This window comes from Triticum aestivum, chromosome 2A (genome assembly GCF_018294505.1).
Source record: "Triticum aestivum cultivar Chinese Spring chromosome 2A, IWGSC CS RefSeq v2.1, whole genome shotgun sequence".
NCBI classification, from domain to species: Eukaryota; Viridiplantae; Streptophyta; class Magnoliopsida; order Poales; family Poaceae; genus Triticum; species Triticum aestivum.
Genome location: NC_057797.1, coordinates 520,044,296 through 520,061,518, shown reverse-complemented (window position 1 = coordinate 520,061,518; position 17,223 = coordinate 520,044,296).

Sequence of the window (17,223 nt, the reverse complement as noted above, 5' to 3'; positions counted from 1 at the left end):
AAAAGAGAAAACACGGTTTTTTCGTTTCCGAGGAGGCACGGCCGTGACTCTCGCGAAAGAAAAAAAACAGAAAACACGTTTTTTCCCTTTCCGAGAGGCACGGCCGTGACTCTCGCGAAAGCAGAACCATGCTTCTCGCGAAAGCAAAATCATGACTCTCGCGAAAGAAAAAAAAACAGAAAACACATTTTTTTCGTTTCCGAGAGGCACGGCCGTGACTCCCGCGAAAGCACATCCGTGCCTCTCGCGGAAGCAATACCGTGGCTCGCAAAAAAAAACAGAAAACGCGTTTTTTTTCATTTTTGAGAGGCACGACCGTGACTCTCGCGAAAGCAAAACCGTGCCTCTCGCGGAAGCAAAACTGTGACTCTCATGAAAAGAAAAAAATGCATTTTTTGCGCAAAATAATTATTTTTAAAAATTGGTTGAAAAGCTAAGGAAGACCGATGAAAAATTAAAACGTCGAAAAACCCCGTTTAAAAAGCCGAAAACATGTGCGAAAAAAATTAAAAGAAAACGTCCAAAACGCGACACGTGGCAAATGATTGAGAGCGCGCCAAATGACGCTGATCGTTGCGAGGCTTCCAAAGAAGCGCTCGTTAACTAGTTGCTCCCGATCGGGTAAGATCGAGTTTCAAGCGAAGAGACATCTATAATGGGCCGGCCCACGAAGGGGCGTGGGTGGGCGCTGTTTCCTTTACGGGCATAGAACGCATGGAATAGGAACTCCCCACCGTCAGCTCATTTATCCCTACAGAAAGAAAAAACCTTCAACTCATTTGTGTCAAACTTAAAGAAAACAATCTACCGTCCGTGTTTTTTTTTCAAGAATACGTAAATTTTGTACCATGTTTTTATAGAACGGAACAAATAGTTTACAAGAGTCGTAATAACGACGCAAACATCATCATAGAAGCACCTACACCACACCAAATTAGGTCACCGAACGTTAGAGCAATTCTAATCGGGCGACCAACACGAACACGCGCCATGTTTTTATAGAACGGAGCTAATAGTTTACAAGAATCGTAATAACGACGCGAACATCATCATAGAAGCACCCACACCATACCGAACTAGGTCACCGAACGTTAGAGCAACTCCAACCGGGCGACCAACACAAACACGCGCTTTTTTTACTTTTCTTTTGTTTGGGTCGGCCGCGCAGACACCTGTGTCTTCTTTTTTATTTGGATCGGCATGTGCACCCAACACTGGCTTGATCTATATTTTCTGGACGTGTACTTTTTAAATTAAAAAGAGTAATCATGTTCAAATTTTTCCGTAATCCAGGCCACCCCCCTTCGCGTTCGCCACATTAGGTGGCCGACCATCCGGGTCCTAACTTGGACCCCGTGGACCGTCCGCAATCATCTAGTCATCCAACGTGTGCCTCTTCGACGTGTCACTAATGCGATTTTTAAAATGTGTGGGTATTTGCAGCTTTGGCAGCCGCTTTATCGCTCCTGGACCGGGACACCATCAATTCCATCATTGCAGATCTTCGCGCAATGGCTCTCCACTTGACATCGCCACTCCCTCTGCCGTCACCGAAGCCAGATTAGCCATCTGAGGCTCCTCATGCCGCATTTGTCTTTTTCTCTTTAGAGCTTATTAAGCTGTCCCCTCAGCTAAACCCTTTTGCACTTGATGTGTGTTCATGTATGTGGACTTGTGCGTGTTATGAACCTGGTTGGACCATATGATTGTGATAGCTTGCCTTATTTATAAAGCATGATAAAAACATTTTTCCGTAATGGATCACCCTGGATCGCCCCGTTGGATTGCTTTTACTCTCTCACAAAACGATCAAATCCACCCGCGATTACACCATAGGGACCGGCGAATCGCACAGGCGGTCCCGAACAGGAACCAAACATATCCACCTTTATTTTTGGAACCAGGAACCAAACATATCCACCTCGAACAACGGGGAAGCGCCGTGGCGACTGGTCCGAGCTCTAGCCCTTCACCGTCGCCTATGGCCAATCGGGGAGCACCACGACCACCACCCCTCCCCATTAACTCCCCTGCATACAGTTTCTCTGATCCATATCCCCTTCTCCCTCTACTCCAGTCTCCCGACCTCATCCTTCCCCTGCTCACACCTTGCAGCTTCCGGAAAGAGAGTGTCGTCTGTCCCTTGCGGTTCCGGTAAAGCTGAGGCTAAATTTCGTGTTTTGACCCTTTTCTGAAACCTATTCGAGATTTGACCCTAGTTTGAATTTATTTTTTTGAGATCTGACCCTTTTGCTACCGTCAGGGACCATTGACGGTAGGGTTGCATGCCCTACCGCCAAAAACCTCCTAAGTATTGAACACAGTGCGTGCTCATGTCTACCGCCAAGCACCTTGACGGTAGGGTTGTGCAGACTACCACCGGTCCGGTTGACGGTAACGATGTTTCTTACTGTCAAAGCCCCTAGCGGTAGGATGTTAGACTCTACCATCATGTCATGAACTCTGGCGGTAGCAAAAGGGTCAGATCTCGAATTTTTTTTAAACTAGGGTCAAATCTCAAATAGATTTCAGAAAATGGTGAAAACACGAAAATTTGCCTAAAGCTCATGGCTCCAACTCACACCTTCGCGTGCCCCTGTCTCTTTTGTTTTTCTCTTTTCTTATCTCGCATGTGGATTCAGTTTGGATTCTGGATCTGGACAGGATCGAGGAAACAACGCCCGTCCTCTGCTGACAGTCCGCTAGCCCGCTGGCGCCGCACCGCCATTCTTCTGAAATGGTGAGCCCATGTTCCATCTGATTCTTTCAGTTTGATCTTTCGTCGGGCCTTGCTCCATCCTCGCCGGAGCCGTGACACCCGCTGCCGCTGGAACTCGTCGCCGGCGCTGCTGCGGCTATCGCTCTGCTCAGCGCCATGCATGCACGACGCGAGCGCGGGACCAAAGTACTGTGAGTAGAGGCCGAGCAGTGATCACTTCCTGAGTCTCTGACCAGGTCGTCAGTCGTCACGCAATCCAGAATAGCATTGGCGACGAGCTAGTAAACCTAATTTAGTCTGAAAATAAACTACTGTAGCAATTAGCATACTACTCCTACCTGCTAGGGGTATGAGTTTATTCCTCCTTAAGCTTTTCTCTGTAGCTTCTCGTAATTAAGTCGGTAAATTATTTAGTTTATTAACTGTATCGCTTTTTTTTAGGAACTGAGGCACTTGCCCGGCCTTTGAATGAGGCTCTTATAAAAGTTCAGTATTGTCTAAACTAGTACTCCCTCCGGAAAGATATATAAGAACGTTTGGATCACTACTTTAGTGATTTATAAACGTTCTTATATTTTTTTACAGAGGAAGTAATTTACATTGATCTGCGAGATCATAATTCCCCAATCATAGATGATCTACTTATGGTCCTCATTAATACATCGGCTAGACCAAAGAGGGATGTCGTTTACCGAACTGCGAAGCACCAAACTGAGGGATTCGTCTCGGAGACACCTAGTTCCCTGTTCGTGTCAGTGTTCATAGCATACGAGATAAGTTCTAGCTCGCCAAGATAATAGTTACCAAAGGATATGTATGGTGATGCTTTATTTTAGCTCCCCAAATTCAATAGATTTGGTTGCGGTGAATAAGTTTTTGCAAAATGCCGTTTTAAATTATTAAGCTGTTGGTAATTTGCAAGTATCAATTCCTTTATTCGCTCTTGATCTTACATTACCTTACCCTCTACAGCTCTACTCATTTGATTGCAAAATGGTTTACTTCTTGCCTCTTTTCTTCCAAATGTGTAGAGATGTCTCGGAGTAGCTGTTCAGTCAGGCCACTGTGTCGATGTGCCTGGTCATCCGCAGACACTCTGCGGCGCACTTCGGTGCCACAACTTCCACTGGATGCCCAAGTACACCATCTACCTTCATGATCGTCAATTTGGCATGGAGGACTATGTGGCCGAGGTGCTGATCCGTGCAAGAGAAGCGGACAACGACAACGGCCCCTACTGTTTCCTGGGTCACGGCACAAACAAGGAGCTGGCCATCCAACAAGCTGCTCATGTTGCCATGGCACGTCTTCGCCATGACCTTCCTGAAATGGCAGAAGGGCCATTAAAGTTTATGCCGGCCCTTTCTTCCAGTGGCGAGGTTTTCTACCCCAACAACTTCAGCCCGAAGGACAGTCCCTCTACCATGGCCATGGTCCAGGCGATGCACTCTAAGGATCGGGAATATCATGCATACCTGTACGAGTTATGCGAGGCTCGTCGCGCCATCAAAGCTGTCAAGACCTTGGCGTCTCTGTATGGCCTTCACTCCCCGGACGTGGGGCATGAGGACCTCCTCAATGGTGCTGGAGTTGCCTCAACTTCCAGATTTCGCATTCCTTCCATTGACAGAGAAGTGCCAGATGTCGCGCGCCTAGCTGGCCAGCATCGGGGTGTCCCTGTTCAACAATGCCACCATGGATGCCATACAATTCCAGATCACTGGGGGCCATCCCATGGCTACTAGCGGAGTATGCTCTACTAAGTAGTACTCGTAGATGCGGACTCACAGATATATCTTAGCTTGTGAGCTGCGAACCTATATGAGTATGAAGTAATCCGGGGTACTGTAGTGAGTTTGCTTAAGTAGATAGGGCTGGTGCTAGTGGGTTTTCGTCCCGTAGTCTGGCTTCCAGAATGCGGCTGGACAGTGGGTTTCCCCCTAGTGCTTCGAACTCGTTTATCATTTTTCACTTTTTATTATACTTTTTCTACTGGACATATCTTGTCTCTGTTGTAATGGAAAAATGGGGTAACCCATTCGAAAAATAAAGTCTGGGGTATGAGAATCTGTATAAATATGATATGAATAGGCTGGTGATCTGAACCTATGTGAATCTCTATTTTTAGAGTGGAGTTGATGTTTGTAGGTCATCAATTTTGATATCGTCCCCCTCCTCACCCCGCTGGTTTGGAATAATCTAAACTTTCTTTGGAAACCATGTTCTACATTAACTCAATTAATACTTATCAAAAACATGTCATGCATTAACTCAGTATATATAAATAAAATCTATAAAAACATCAACCGAATCAACACTTTCTTTCTTTGCCTTCCACTACCCAAATCAAATCAAATCTTATCAACTAAATCAAAACTAAACTTTTCTTGCCTTCCTTACCCATACTAAACAAATCATATATTATCAAAATCTATAATATAGTTATCTTATCAAAATCTATAACATGGTTGATATAAGGTATATTTGGATGAGCAGTGCTAGGCACACGACAGATTTGTGCACGATTCACACACGACAAGTACCTATACCATTGGATTGCCTCATTTCTTTGATCTGTGTGGCTTTTAATCACGTCGTGCACAAATCGTCCATCCACAGATCGTGTGTGCTGCAGTTTCGTATTGATTGCATGGACCAAGAATACGGCAGCAGAACTACTCGGCAGCTCCTGCCTGATCGTCAGCCTTGCGCCGGAGACGGAGAATCACGAGGATCTCTCCCTCTTCAAGCTGAGGGTGTGGTGCATTGATCCGGATGAGGTGTCGGTCAGCCGCCTGCTTTGGGTTCAAGAACCAGAGCCGGTGGCTGCGGATCCAGCGGAGCGACGTCCTTCCTTCCGCCAGCTGTTGGAGTATCCCATGCTGATCCACATTGGGAGGTTGAGAGATGTCTCGCCGCCGGACATGTGGCGAAGGAGCTCGAACGTGGACAACGATAGTGGTCAGAGTGGATTGCTAGATAGCTCTCTTGGTTCGTTCGCGGGAGGGGATTGGACGATGCAGCCTAGGTCGAGAGGTGTTCGTGATCGCCGTGGCTTGGATTGGAGCGGCGCCGGACCGGCGGCGGGCGAAGATGGCCGCTTGTACAGGCAGGTGCTCGAGGGGCGGGTGGGCCCGTCTGATTGGAGACTGCCTTCGATGACGTCACATGGCCAGGTGACCCCGCGGCACCGGGTGCCCAATCGTGTGGTGGTGAGTGACCCAGGCCGGACCCCCAATGGTCCGCAGAGGAGGTTGGTGGTGCCGGCGGAGTTGGTGGTGCATGCCGCAGAGAAGACGCTAGCCGGTGAGTTTGAATTGGTCAAAAGTGGTGAGTTGGGCATATCGGATGACAGAGACAACGCGCAGGCCGATGGAAGTGGAGAGGCGCAACTCGGGCAGGCAGATAGGACAATGGCCTCGGATCCCATTGTTTGTCCGGTTGTTGGCCCTATTCCCGCTGCTACCGATGCTGGCATTCTGATTCAGGTGGACCAGCATAGACCGAAGGAGACAACCAGTCCTACATCGGTCATCGCGGCCTCGGATGTTGTTGTCCTATCGGTGGGACGCGCGGGGGTCAGATGGAGGGGGTTCGGGATCTTCTGCTCCCCTCCTCGGCCTTGCCGCTGATGGATGAGGGTGTTTTGGAGGGTGGGGCTCCCCAGGAGCCGGCGCACCAGATCCTTTCGCCCCTGGGCCCAGAGGTGGGGGATTCGGCTGCCACCCACGCATATGGATGGGCACTGATCTCTGAGCTGGGTGGGGCCCCTGTGCTTGGCCCGGTTTCATTGGACACGGCTCCCGGGGTTGATCCGGAGATCCCATGCACGGATGTGACTACGTACGTGGGAGAGCCATGCACCGATGCGCCTCAGGTTATGGTGGTGGCACAGCCTGTGCAGTTGGATGAGTAGCAGGCGAATGTTACGGCAAAGGAATTAGTGGCACTAGGTAATATCAAGTCATTATGCGCCGGTCTGCTCAAAAAGTTGGCTCCGCATTACTCAAGGAGATTTAGGGTGCCCGTGGTGTACGGACGGGCTAGGACCTTTCACACCAAGGCGTACGACCAGATCGGTGGTGAGCTCGGTGGGTGGCGGCAGGAAGACCAAAGCGACGGTGGCCGAGACGGTGCTCTTGAGGGCTTTGGGGGTTGCTTGTGATGAGCTGGCAGTTTCGAATGACACGCTTGGTCTACTTCGATCTGTGTTCGACTCGCCACTGCAAGAGCAACAGTTGAAAGCCATTGCGCCGATCTTCGGGAAGACCGTGCCTACCAACCTGTCGGCACAGATGGAGTCCGCAGCTATGGCGGCCGCGTAGGCAGGGCCATGCCACGGTACTGATGATAATCCCCAAGTGGAGGGAATCATCGTGGCAATTTCCACAGGTGGAAGTGATAAGTATGGAGTGTCGAACCCACAAGGAGTTAAAGGTAAGATCAATATTCTCTCAAGCCCTATCTGCCACTGATACGACTCTACGTACACCGAACGTTTGCTTCCAACTAGAAACGAGAAATAAAACTATGTTGTGGGTATGAAGAGGATAACTTTGTATGATATCGGAGAGCTAAAATATAATAGTAGGTGCTGTTATCATAAAGTTAGAATATATTACTAAATATTATAAATAGCGAGTGTGGAATAATGGTGGATCGGTGTGCGGAATTGTCCTAGGCAATTGTTAACAAAACCGGTAATCACTATTGCAGCTTCATATGAGGGAGAGGCATAAGCTAACATACTTTCTCTACTTGGATCATATGCACTTATGATTGGAACTCTAGCAAGCATCCGCAACTACTAAAGATCATTAAGGTAAAACCCAACCATAGTATTAAAGCATCAAGTCCTCTTTATTCCCATACGCAACAACCCCCTTACTCGGGTTTGTGTTTCAGTCATTCACCAACCCACTATAAGCGAATCATGAACGTATTGCAACACCCTACAACGGTAATCCCTCATGCTTGCGCGACACAGAGGGCACCATATGACAGCACCAAAGTAAAACATACAACTCATACCAATCTAGATCATCAATCAATCCAAAGACAAAAGATATCTACTCAAAACATCATAGGATGGCAACACATCATTGGATCATAATATGTGGCATAAAGCACCATGTTCAAGTAGGGATTACAGCGGGGTGCGGAAGAGTGGACCGCGTAAAGGAGATGAGGATGGTGATGATGTTGGTGATGTTGATGAAGACGATCACCGCGGCGATTCCCCTCTCGATGGCACTCCGATGCCACCAAGAGAGAGGAGGAGAGGTTCTCCCCCTTGTGCTTCCTCCTCCATGTCCTCCCCCCTAGATGGGGAGAGGTTCCCCCTCTGGTCCTTGGCCTTCATGGTGATGATGGCCCCTCCGGGGATCCTCCTCCATGCCCTTCGGTGATGATGATGATGGTGTTGTTGATGAAAACGATCACCGCGGCGATGATTCCCCTCTCGATGGCACTCCCGTGCCACCAAGAGAGAGGAGGAGAGGTTCTCCCCCTTGTGCTTCCTCCTCCATGGCCTCCCCCTGGATGGGGAGAGGTTCTCCCTCTGGTCCTTGGCCTTCATGGTGATGATGGCCCCTCCGGGATCCTCCTCCATGCCCTCCGGTGATGATGGCCCCCTCCGGCAAGGTGCCAGAGAGGGCCTAGATTGGTTTTTGGTGCTACGGAGGATTCTGGCGGCAGAACTCCCGATCTAGATTAATTTTCCAAGGTTTCTATATTTATAAGAATTTTTGGCGTCGGTCTCACGTCAAGGAGGTGTCTGGGGTGTCCACGAGGCAGGCCCACACGCCTGGGGGTGGGGGGCGCCCCCACCCTCGTGGACGCCCCGGGACTCTCCTGGCCCAACTCTTTTACTCCGAGGTCTTCTTTTGGTCCATAAAAAATCGTCAAAAATTGGCACGTCAATTGGACTCCGCTTGATATTTCTTTTCTGTAAAACTCAAAAACAAGAAAAAAAACAGAAACTGGCACTGGGCACCAGGTTAATAGGTTAGTCCCAAAAATCGTATAAGATAACATATAAATGCATATAAAACATTCAAGATTGATAATATAATAGCATGAATACTTCATAAATTATAGACACGTTGGAGACGTATCAGCATCCCCAAGCTTAATTCTTGCTCGTCCTCGAGTAGGTAAATGATAAAAGAAATAATTTATGGAGTGTGAATGCTAGCAAGTGCATAAGTTTCATCAATGATAGTTTCAATCACTTTTTATAGCATCATTATATATCATAACAGTAGCTTATCTTCATAAAACTTTTCATGATCAAGTAACAAACTATTCACATGTTAAAGTATAGATCATAAACTTTCTTGAAACTAACAAACTATATTCTCGGTCATCAAACAATTGCAATTCATCTTATTTTCAGGAAGGGTCTATGTCAGAGCTTTGATTTAGCAAACTCCACATACTCAACTATCATTTAGTCTTTCACAATTGCTAACACTCACGTGATATTTATGGGTTCAAAGTTTTAATCGGACACAGAGAAAGATAGGGGCTTATATATTCGCCTCCCAACCTTTTACCTCAAGAGTAATGTCAACAATAATAGTTCATGAAACTTACATCCAATTGGATATATATATATATATATATATATATATATATATATATATATATATATATATATATATCAGAATCTTTCCAACGCAATGTGCTTGCCAAAGGATAAAATGTAAAAAGGAAAGGCATGACTCCTGCATAAGGGTATAAGATAAAAGTAAAAGATAGACCCTTCGCAGAGGGAAGCTGAGGTTGTCATGCGCTTTTATGGTTGGATGCACAAAATCTTAATGCAAAAGAATGTCACTTTATATTGCCACTTGTGATATGGACCTTTATTATGCAGTCCGTCACTTTTATTTCTTCCGCATCACAAGATCGTATAAAGCTTATTTTATCCACATTAATACATCATACATATTTAGAGGGCAATTTTTTATTGCATGCACCGATGACAACTTACTTGAAGGATCTTACTCAATCCATAGGTAGGTATGGTGGACTCTCATGGCAAAACTGGTTTAAGGAACGTTTGGAAGCACAAGTAGTATCTCTACTTGGTGCAAATAATTTGGCTAGCATGAGGGGGAAAAGCAAGCTCAACATGTTGGATGATCCAAGACAATATACTTTATTTCGGATATAAGAAAACATAACCCATTACGTTGTCTTCCTTGTCGACATCAACCTTTTAGCAATGTCATATTTTAATGAGTGCTCACAAGTACAAAAGATGTCCAAGATAGTATATTTATATGTGAAATCTCTCTTCCTTCAATATTCTTTCATGAATTGTTCAAGTGACCAATTCTATGTTTGCTTACTTTCAATAAGTTTACTACCTATACTTATTCTATGTGAAGTCATTACTCCCCATGGTATAAGCATATGAAACATATATAAATTCAGATTTATGATATTCAATTATTCAACCATTTACTCATAGGATATGCGTGAAGCACGTGAGTAAATGACAAACTACTCCAAAAGATAGTAGTGAAGGACACCGAGTAGTCAAAAAATTAACTAGCCATGGGAGGATTCTTTTTCATTTAATATTTCAGATCCAATGATTTTATTCAAACAGAAAGTAAAATTGAAAATACGCTCCAAGCAAAACACATATCATGTGACGAATAAAAATATAGCTCCGAGTAAGGTATATCGATAGTTTTGAAGACGAAAGACGGGATACCTTCCGGGGCATCCCCAAGCTTAGGCGCTTGAGTCTTCATTGAATATTACCTTGGGGTGCCTTGGGCATCCCCAAGCTTAGGGTCTTTCCACTCCTTATTCTCCTCATATCGATATCTCACCCAAAGCATGAAAACTTCAATCACACAAAACTTAACGAAACTTTGTGAGATAGGTTAGTATGATAAAGAGTAAACCATTCACCTTGGTACTGTCAAAGACAAAGATCATAATTTTTCTCACACAATGCCTACTGTAACATATCATTTCTATAATTTATATTGAGGAATATAAGACATAGAAACTAAAAAACAAGCAAACTATGCAATGAAAACAGAATCTGTCAGAAACAGAACAGTCTGTAATGATCTGAACACTAACCATACTTCTGCTACTCAAAAAATTATGAAATAAATTGGTGGATGTGAGGAATTTGTCTATTAATCTTCTCAAAAAGAATCGCACCAAAGCACTCTTCTGTAAAAAATGGCTGCTAATCTCGTGAGCGCAAAGTTTCTGTTTTTACAGCAAGATCACATTAACTTTCACCCAAGTCTTCCGAAAGGTCTTACTTGGCACTTTATTGAAACAAAAGCTATAAAACATGATTACTACAGTAGCTTAATCATGTAAACACACAAAAACAGTAAGGGTAAATATTGGGTTGTCTCCCAACAAGCGCTTTTCTTTAATGCCTTTTAGCTAGGCATGATGATTTCAATGATGCTCACATGAAAGATAAGACTTGAACATAAAGAGAGCATCATGAAGAATATGACTAGCACATTTAAACCTAACCCACTTCCTACGCCTAGGGATTTTTTGAGCACACAATTTATGGGAACAAGAATCAACTAGCATAGGAAGGCAAAACAAGTATAACTTCAAAACCTTAAGCACATAGAGAGGAAAACTTGATATTATTGCACTCCTACAAGAATGTATTCCTCCCTCATAATAATTTTCAGTAGCATCATGAATGAGTTCAACAATATTACCATCACATAAAGCATTCTTTTCATGATCTACGAGCATCGAAATTTTACTACTCTCCACATAAGCAAAATTCTCCTCATTCGGAATGGCGGGATCACTAGTTTCTAAAGTTGACACTCTTCCAAACCCGCTTTAGATGATACTATTATTCGTACTCCAAAAGATATAAGTGAAGTTCATGGAGCATTCTACAATTAATATAAACTAACCAATGTCCAAGCTCAAAATGTATGAGTGAAGCAAACGAAGCATTCTATAAAACCATACTCAAAGGATTTAAGTGAAGCACAAAGAGCAATGCTATAAGATCATACGTAAAAGATATAAGTGAATCACATGAAGCATTCTATAAATCAATGAAGGGCTATCTCATACTAGCATGGTTCATAAAGTAAGAACAAAAAACACAAAGGACACAAATCATGTGAACGAAACAAAAACCAAGGTATACCGATAATTGTTGAAGAAGAAAGATGGGATGTCAACCGGGGCATCCCCAAGCTTACGATGGTTTTGCGTACCTCCCGGCATTCGAGACTAGAGGCGGGATCTTAGTGGGCTGGGATTCCTCATGTGTCCAGCTATCTAATTTCGCCCTCGATTCCTTCTCTCTGTCTGGATATGTTGCGCCGAGGGAGGGGAGCCTGTGGTGGCTCTCGGTGGTGTATGGACCACAAGAGGATGACCAAAAAACTCAATTTCTCCAGGAGCTGCCAGAGAGGAGAGGACGCTCTGCCCGGGGCCATGGCTGGTGATTGGCGACTTTAATATGATCTTACATGCGGTGGACAAGAACAACACGCTCCTTGATTGCAGGATGATGGGGAGGTTCAAGAGATTTGTTGACGGTAACGCGCTCAAGGAGTTGTTTTTTCATGGTCGAAAATTCACGTGGATCAACGAGAGGGAGGTGCCTGCCCTCACTAAGATTGATAGGGCTTTTGTTTCAGTTGACTGGGAGCTTAATCATCCGGATAGCTTATTACAAGCTCTCTCGACTGCTTCATCTGCCCACTGTACCTCATTGGAGGAGCGCATGGAAACGAAGAGAAGATTTCGGTTTGAGTTGTTCTGGACAAAGCTTGAGGGGTTTTTAGAAGTGGTTCAAGAGGCCTGGACCTGTGATCCTTTGATTGTGGAGCCGTTTCATCGTCTGGGCGTTCTCTTGAGAAACACGGCAAGAGCTCTCACATCATGGGGCCAAAGGAAAGTGGGAAATATCAAACTCCAGATTGGGGTAGCTAAGTTGATCATCCTTAGACTGGATTGTGCTCGAGACTCGCGTCTTCTTACCCTAGAGGAGAGGTGGCTGCGCAGTATGCTCAAGCAGTTGGTGTTGGGTCTAGCTTCTCTGGAAATGATGATTGCTAGACAGAGGTCTTGGATATGTTGGCTCGCAGAAGGGGATGCCAACTCTAAACTGTTCCATCTGGTGGCCAATGGTAGGAAGACTAAAAACTTCATTCCGACCATTGTAGTGGAGGGCCAGGTCATCACGGATCAAAGAGGGAAAGAGGAGGCATTCCTCCAGGCATACAGAGATCTGCTTGGGGTGGGTGCTGCTAGAGATCACACTTTGGATCTGGAGGCGCTCAACATACAGCAAGTGGACCTCGCGGAGTTAGATCTTCCTTTCATGGAGGAGGAGGTCTGGGCTATCATCAAGGACATGCCTTCTGATCGTGCCCCTGGGCCGGATGGGCTCATAGGAGTGTTCTTCCAAAAAGCTTGGAGCATCATCAAAGGAGATGTGATGGCAGCGCTGCACAAACTGGTCCACAATAATGGTCATGGATTCGGCAGACTAAATCAGGCCTTAATCACTCTTATTCCCAAGAATACGGAAGCTTGCCTAGTCAATGATTTCAGGCCGATCAGCTTAGTCCATAGCTTTCCAAAGCTGGCATCCAAGTTGATGGCACACAGGGTTTGCCCGCGGATGGGCGAGCTCATGAACCTTAACCAATCTGCTTTCATTCGCGGTAGGAATCTCCATGACAACTTTCTGCTTGTGAGGCAAATGGCTAGAAGATTGCACCAAAGAAAAGTAAAGCGTGAAGGAAATATGCCCTAGAGGCAATAATAAAGTTGTTATTTATATTTCCTTATATCATGACAAATGTTTATTATTCATGCTAGAATTGTATTCACCGAAAACTTAGTACATGTGTGAATACATAGACAAACAAAGTGTCTCTGGTATGCCTCTACTTGACTAGCTCGTTAATCAAATATGGTTAAGTTTCCTAGCCATGGACATGTGTTGTCATTTGATGAACGGGATCACATCATTAGAGAATGATGTGATGGACAAGACCCATCCATGAGCTTGGCACTATGATCGTTTAGTTTATTGCTATTGCTTTCTTCATGACTTATACATGTTCCTATGACTATGAGATTATGCAACTCCCGAATACCAGAGGAACACTTAGTGTGCTATCAAACGTCACAACATAATAGGGTGATTATAAAGATGCTCTATAGGTGTCTCCGATGGTGTTTGTTGAGTTGGCATAGATCGAGATTAGGATATGTCACTCCGATTGTCAGAGAGGTATCTCTGGGCCCTCTCGGTAATGCACATCACTATAAGCCTTGCAAGCAATGTGACTAATGAGTTAGTTGCGGAATTATGCATTACGAAATGAGTAAAGAGACTTGCCGGTAATGAGATTGAACTAGGTATTGAGATACCGACGATCAAATCTCGGGCAAGTAACATACCGATGACGAAGGGAACAACGTATATTATTATGCGGTTTGACCGATAAGATCTTCGTAGGATATGTAGGAACCAATATGAGCATCTAGGTTCCGCTATTGGTTATTGATCGGAGATGAGTCTCGGTCATGTCTACATAGTTCTCGAACCCGTAGGGTCCGCACGCTTAACGTTCGATGACGATTGGTATTATGAGTTATGTGATTTGATGTATCGAAGGTTGTTCGGAGTCTCGGATGAGATCACGTACATGACGAGGAGTCTCGAAATGGTCGACACATAAAGATTGATATATTGGAAGGCTATATTCGGACATCGGAAAGGTTTTGAATGATTCGGGTATTGTTCGGAGTACCGGGGAGTTACGAGAATTCACCGGGAGAAGTAATGGGCCTTATTGGGCTTTAGTGGAAGGGCCAAGAGGTGGCGCGCGCTTCCCCCCTGCCCAAACCGAATTGGACAAGGGGTGGGGGCGCGACCCCCCTTTCCTTCTCCCTCTCCCTCTCTTTACTTTTCTCCTACTCCGAATAGGAAAGAGGAGGGGAATCCTACTTGGACTGGGGAGTCCTAGTAGGATTCCCCACACCTGGTGCGCCCCCCTTAGGGACGGCCACCTCTTCCCTCCCCTCCTTTATATACGTGGCCAGTGGGCACCCCATAGACACACAAGTTGATTGTTTAGCCGTGTGCGGTGCTCCCCTCCACAGATTTCCACCTCGATCATATCGTTGCAGTGCTTAGGTGAAGCCCTACGACGGTAGCTTCATCATCACCGTCACCACGCCATCGTGCTGACGAAACTCTTCCTTGACCTCAGCTGGATCTAGAGTTTGTGGGACGTCACCGAGCTAAACGTGTGCAGATCACGGAGGTGCCGTACCTTCGGTGCTAGGATCGGTCGGATCGTGAGACGTACGACTACATCAACCGCATTGCCATAACGCTTCCACTTATGGTCTACAAGGGTACGTAGACAACACTCTCCCCTCTCGTTGCTATGCATCACCTAGATGGATCTTGCGTGTGCATAGGAAAATTTTGAAATTACTGTGTTCCCCAACAAAGGGAGTCCTCCTCAAGTTGGATATTGCTCGAGCGTTTGATTCCCTGTCATGGCCCTTCCTTTTTGATGCAAAGGGTTTCCCGGAGAGATGGCTCGTTTGGCTGGCGACTATGCTCACTACTGGTAGCTTGAGAATTGTGGTGAATGGGTATGACCGACAAGTTCATGCATGCATGCAGACTAAGGCAGGGGGATTCTATCTCACTGCTGCTATTTGTTATTGAAATGGAGACCCTCACGGCTATCATAATCAAGGCGCACAAGCTCAAGATTTTGGAGAAGTTGAATGGATGCAAGCCTTTGCAGCGACTCTCGCTCTATGCGGATGACGTGGTGCTATTCATTAGACCATCTCGGACCGATATTACTTTTGTCAAGGAGGTTCTCATGAACTTCGCCAAATCATCAGCGATCCTGATCCGTGGAGAGGAGCAGGACGAGGAGGTGGTCAAGAATGCGCTGCCATGGAAGATTGATCACTTCCCTTGTAAATATCTTTGTCTCCAACTGGGCATCAAACAGCTGACACGCTCTAAGCGGCAATTCACGGTTGATGGAGCACTCACAATCCTCCCAGGATGGCAAAGAGGTCTGGTAACTCGACTGGGGAGGTTGATACTGGTGAATCAAGTGATGAGGGCTCGGCCTACGCACCACTTAATTGTGGCTGAGGCGCCAAAGTGGGCAATCAAGAAAGTGGATCAGGGATGTAGGGCTTTCTTCTGGGCCGGTACGGATGCTGTTAGCGGTGGGAAGTGTGTTGTGTCTTGGCAGAGAGTGTGTCGTCCAAAACAGTTGGGTGGTCTTGGCATTATGGATCTCAGTAAGCATGGCCTTGCCCTTTGGCTTAGATGGGAGTAGCTCCGCAGATTGTATGACTGCCGGCCCTGGCAAGGACTGAATCTGGTTCCTGACAAGCAGGTTCAGTGCGCATTCAATAGCCTGGTGACATGGGAGATCGACGATGGCAAAAGGATTCTCTTCTGGAAGGAAATATGTGTGCTGGCAACATGATTGCTGAGATTGCCCCTAGTCTAGTTGCTAAGGTGAAGACTAGAACGATCAACACTAGGTTGGCCAGCGAGGGGTTAAACCAGCACGATTGGACCAATGACATCCCTGGGACTCTATCAACAGAGGAACTAGCGCAATTTATCCACATTTGGGAGATCCTTATGCAGTTTGATATTACTCCAGGAAGTGGAGACAAGGCCATCTGCGCTTAGCATGATTCGGGTGTCTATACAGCTGCTTCGGCCTATCAGATGTTCTGTATTGGAGGAATCATATTTCCACCGGCAGTTGCTATTTGGAAGAATGGAGCCCCTCTTGCCTGCAAGATCTTTATGTGGCTGGTTGTTCAATACCGCATTTGGACTTCAGATAGGAGGCTCAGGCATGGTTTGTAAGAGATGGTCTCTCCTTGTTATTTCTGCGAGCAGGAGGAGGACACGGTGGATCACCTCATGGTTCAGTGTGTATTCGCGAGACAAGTCTGGTTCCAATGCTTCTCCAAAGTTGGCATCAATCCAAACCTGATTCCCATGCAACAAGATAAGCTTCAGTAGTGGTGGATGTGTACGCGCAAGCAGATCAGTAGAGCGGACAAGAAGGGCTTCGATGCTTTCGTCATGTTGATTTGCTGGACGTTATGGAAGCAAAGGAATGCTATGGTTTTCCAGTCAGGTGTGATTTGCGATGAGTATGCTATGGTTAATCTTATATTCAGGAGCTGCACCTATGGATGCTAGCTGGAGTGGCAGGAGTCCAACGTTTTTGCGAGTAGTCTGCTTAGAGTAGTGCACTGGTAGGGTGGGATCGCCGGTTTGTGACGATCTACCATGTAAACTCTTGTACATATTTTTCTCTCTTCTATAAAGCTAAGGTACGCCCTTGGCATACTCTCGAAAAAAGATATTGAACCAGTAGAGTATGCATGCTCCATTGCAACGCACAACCAACTAACTAGCTTTATTACTATTGGAGGAGAGT